The sequence below is a fragment of the Diachasmimorpha longicaudata genome, chromosome 19, assembly GCF_034640455.1.
Source record: "Diachasmimorpha longicaudata isolate KC_UGA_2023 chromosome 19, iyDiaLong2, whole genome shotgun sequence".
Taxonomy (NCBI): Eukaryota; Metazoa; Arthropoda; class Insecta; order Hymenoptera; family Braconidae; genus Diachasmimorpha; species Diachasmimorpha longicaudata.
In genome coordinates this window covers 1,890,162-1,895,611 of record NC_087243.1, presented here as the reverse complement: position 1 = coordinate 1,895,611, position 5,450 = coordinate 1,890,162, and positions in this window count along the sequence as shown.

Genomic DNA, 5,450 nt, shown 5'->3' with positions numbered 1-5,450 from the left:
AATGATTTAGGGCGCCAGCCGATTTTTGATTACGCGGAATCGACAAACCGCGGATAAACCAGACTTTAATCAAAAAAATGATTAGTAATTATACCCCAAGATCCACTAACGACAAAATGGAATTCGAAAACCATACTCGGAAATGCGGATTACGAGGGTACGGGACTGCGCGGTTGCTCGGTGTGTGGGTCGTGGAGAGAGGGGTGGATTCGTGGACGAGAAAAACAAGAACAATAAAAGCCCATGATCGGAATCGAAATCGAGAGTCTCATCCTTAATTCTAGATGCGGAATAGGCGTAGGCTAATAATGGACAATAAATGATTAATTCGAATTTGATTAATCATCAGTAATTTATTGCTAAACCTCATAATTTAATATATTAAATGACAACCATTCAGTCTAGGAGATCCAGACTCCTTAGAAGTAAATAATTAATGGGATCCCTTGCGAATTTATTTAACTATGGAATTTACTCGAAATATTCCTCTTTAGCCAGTTCACATGGGTGACGAGTCAGGGATTAGACACGAATCTGAGAGAGTGAAGAGGTACAGGTAGCGTGAAACCGAGAGAGAGCGAGATGGGTTGCTTACCGGATTTTTTAGGGCGAGGGCAGTTATCAAAGCATTTCAACAATAGGTAGCGCGCGATATTAATAATTAATTCCCTCGGAACGGAACTGATCCGTAACGGGAACTGTTAACGAATTAAGATAGCTGTCGATTAATTTGATGAATTATAATAACCTATGTGAATGAGCGCATAACGATACCGCTTCGTGGATTCGAGACGCCTTTTTGGTACTTCAAATAACGAGTTGGTCACGTTCAACGTACGCAATTAATCCAAGTCGTTGAAAATTCGTCAAATACACCGTTTGAACCGCCATTTGTGTCAGTCACCGATATCGCCCGCTTTTCTGCCCAAATTCGATAGCGACGATTTCTGATTCTAGGTAGCTTGCTTTTTAGTTAGCGAAGATATTTGAATTCGTCAATTTCTTCCTTTCCGATTTTAAATCTTTATTTAATCTCCTTGTGGGAATTCCAACCATAATTTTTTTTTTTATAATCAACGTAGCAAAAAGATAGCGTCCCCATGCCCAACCGGAATTCCACACTTTTAACAATTATCAGGGAGCTCGATAATAACAAAATGATAGCGCGATTTTCTCCTAAAACCCCCGGGGTTTGGAGAAATATCAGGTAGCATAGTTAGCGTAGATAACACGAAGAGGTAGCAGAAGAAGGTAGCTGCGTCAATCGCCTTGGCGAGACGTCTTACTCGTCCTCCTTGAACCAAATCTTTTTATTTTTCAAAAACTTAAGGTATGACGGAATTTCAAACTATCCCGTCACCTCCGACTCCGAATAACAAAAAGGGTATTTATTAGACTAAGAGAGAGAGAGAGAGAGAGAGAGAGAGAGAGAGAGAGAGAGAGAGAGAAACTAATAGAGACCACCAAGTTACCTTCAAAATCCGGGAAAAATCGTAATCCAAGCTACTTTAGTATTTCGCGATTCGAATAAATAAAAACTACCTTTTTTGCAATAGAAATGGATTAGAGTTACCTGCTACCTAAATCCGGCGGAATAAACCTCGCGGAAAACCGGAATTAGATCTAACGATTACTACCTAATGAGTATTATGTTTTAGGGACTTTGGGCAGCAAGAAAGACCGCTTCACGGCAACTAAAATGCTGAAAAATAATAGAATAAAGTGAAAATCACGGATTGGTTTACCGTTTGAGAAAATAAGTATAAAGTTTTGAATTAGAGTCGGTATTGTTGAGCTGATACCTGGAGGTCTCTTCACGAGGAATCCGGTTGAGGGCCAGGATAACACCGTGGAATACCCATGGCCGAGATAATGTGCCGCCCGGTGTTACCTGCAACCCTTCTTTGGGTTTATCGGTCATGTGAGTACGGAGGTAGGGTTGAAATGCTCGCGCTCCCTCGTGTGAGAGTGTTAGGACTTTCAGTTGGAAGGCCGCGGAAACAATCACCCAATTGTTGAAACGGATCGCCATTTGGGTACAATTTTACGGTTTAGTTACGGTTTGCGTTGCGAAAGTCCTAACTCCTCTCCGGAGAGTACCTTTGACAGAGAACTCCCTGATTCGAGTCGCGAACAGAGTCAAAAACCACTCGAAAACTCCAGCTAATCAGCTAATTATTATAAAATATGGATTAGAGATAATAAAATAAGAAAAAGAATAATAAAGAAAGAAACCTAGAACATTTAAGAGTTTTGAATATGTCGCGCCCTTGTCCCGCGAAGGATAGTACGTGTTGCCACCACCGCGCCAGCGGCGCCTGGGCGAATCCGCAAAATTCCCCACCGCGACGCAACAGGTATGAGCGGGGACACGCGGTTCCGCCATCAGAGTCTTTGTTACACCGTGACACGTTGAACATCGTCTCCGGAGAAACTCCCGGTGAGAATCATCCGGAAGAATCCAACACAATCCCAATCAATGGAGAAATCGGCTCAACGCGACTCTCCAGAGATGGTAAGTACCAGTGTATATATTACAGTGGTGTTACCGCGGGAAATGAGTGCTGGATTCTCGAGTTAACCTGCGTGGCTCGAAATTGCGTCGCTACCTCACTTCAAGGACACCAACGACAGGACCAGCGATTTGGAGGATCGAGAACCTTCCAAACGCCTGGAAACGCTACCTTATTTACTAAGAATCAAAATGTTATCTTAAGTTTTAGAAAAAGAATAAAAAGGTTTGGTCCAAGGAGGACGAATAAGGCGTCTCGCCAAGGCGATTGACGCAGCTACCTTTTCTTCTGCTACCTTTTCGTATTATCTACGCTACCTATGCTACCTAATAATTGTTAAAGTGTGGAATTCCGGTTGGGCATGGGGACGTTATCTTTTTGCTACGTTAATTAAAAATTATGGTTGGAATTCCCACAAAGAGACCAAATAAAGAGTTAAAATCGGACAAGAAGAAATTGACGGATTCAAATCTCTTCACTAACTAAAAAGTAAGCTACCTATAATCAGAAATCGTAGCTATCGAATTTAGGCAGGAAAGCGGGTGAAATTGCTAAATGACACAAATGGCGGTACAAACGGTGTACTTGACGAATTATCGGCGACTCGAATTAATTGCGCACGTCGAACGTAACCAACTCATTATTTGAAGTATCAAAAATGAGTCTCGAACTCACGAAGTGGTATCGTTATGCGTTCCTTCACACAGTTTATTATAATTCATCAAATTAATCGACAGCTATCCTAATTCGATAATAATTCCCGTTATGGATCAGTTCCGTTCCGAGGGAATTAATTAGTAAAATCGCGAGCTACCTATTGTCGAAATACCTTCATAACCGCACTCGCTCTGAAAAATCCGGTAAGCTACCTATCTCGCTCTCTCTCAGTTTCACGCTACCTGTACCTCTCCTCTCTCTCTCAGATTCGTGCCTAATCCCTGACTCGTCACCCACGTAACCCGACAAAAGGGGGATGTTTGAATAACTTCCAGAGTGCAATAAATTTACAAGCGATCCTCTTAATTATTTAATTCTAAAAAGTCCGGATTTCCTAGACTGACTTGTTGTCATTTAATATACTAAATTATGAGGATTAAGAATAAATTATTGATGATTAATCAAATTCGAATCAACCATTTATTGTCCATTATTAGCCTACGCCTGTCCATCATCTAGAATTAAGAATGAGACCCTCGTTTTCGATTCCGATCATGGGTTTTCATTGTTCTTGTTTTTCTCGTCCACGAATCCACCCCTCTGTCCACGACCCACACACTGAGCAACCGCGCAATCCCGTACCCTCGTAATCCACATTTCCGAGTAAGGTTTCCGAATTCCGTTTTTGTCGTTAGAGGATCTTGGGGAATAATTAGCAATCATTTTTGATTAAAGTCTGGTTTATCTGCGGTGCGTCGATTCCGCGTAGTCAAAAATCGGCTGGCGCCCTAAAATTATGTAAGAGAGGATTATTGAGCTGTTAATTTTCCCCGAAGTCCCGTTTATGTATTGAGTTTTTGGCGTTGCGGATTTGTCGGATTGCGAGAACGAAGGTAATGGTTTGGCCAGGTTTATGGATAGTCGAGATATTTGGATGTTAGGGCATTGAGTTTTCGCTGAGGCCATAGGAAAACCGTTACAAATGGCGCCCAACGTGGGGCTGACCATGAAAAGATTAGTTATTCGAGCTATCGTACTGAAAATGCTAGGAGAATTGGTTTAGCTGATAAAGCGATAAAGGAAATTAATCCGCATGACAACACGAGCGAACCAAATATTAAAATCGAAGTAGGTCTTGGAACAAAATTATCATCAGGATCCGTACGATCGACAAAATCTGATGAGAGAGAAAAGTCTAGAATTACCAATAATACCCTACCGCATTCCAGAATCGAAAATAAAATTCGGAATATTCGAGAATAATTCATCGCTATCTAATATATTTTATTCGCTACTTGCTACCTCGAATTCCTCAACCAGGGAAAGTAAACAAAATTCCTTGAGGGATTAGTATTATTCTCCAGGGATGAGTCACCGGATGGAGACAAATAACATTCTTGAGTGGTGACTCATCACCTCAGGAATAACAGTTGCTACCTTACGTAATACAGACCCCTCTTTCTCCTTATCATGAGATATGGAGTAGGGAGATCGGAGTAGGGGAAATTACCCCCACTCGTGGGCCGTTGCTACCTCAAGTACGGGTTGGTCCCCGTAAGGGATACTCTTAACCCTCATTTGGTATCGTACTCTTGAATAGTGAACACGTTCTTAAATTCAGTCCGATACTTTATATTAGCGAGTGCCTTCAAACGAACTCGTAAGTATTGTGGTATACGTAAGCGACCAATAGGGTTAAGAATTAATTATTTTATCCCCAGAAGGAGATATTACCAGCGAATATTCAGGGAGTATAATAATATTCATTATTCGCTTAGATTGCTACCTAGTGCTATCTCATTTATTTTTTTTTTGGGTATCGTTTTGGTTTATGATATTGCATTTTGATCGTATGGCTGCCGTGCTGTTATACATAACCCGCTTTACTGAACCATCTTTTTGCATTTTGTTTTTGCATCGGAAGAAAATTAAATATTTCGAAAACTTTTTGGAAGTGTGCAAAACAATCGCTACCTTTACCTTAGTGCTACCTTTTTCTCATTTTACCACTTTTCACACGGTGCTACCTCTTGCTTATGGGTGCTACCTTTTCTTAAAATTTCGTTGGTTTCGATCGGACCCGTTATCCTTTTCGCGGGGACTACCTTGTCCGGATCTTACGATCCTGAAAACACGTAGTGAGTCGTGATACCTTTTTTTTCGTAAATTTAGAAAATGTCGGACTCAGCGAGGGACTCGGATCCGGAAAAGAAGGTAAAGAGGGAAACCCGGAAAAGAGCCGAGGACCCGGAACCCCTTACTCCAACCGCGATCGAGACT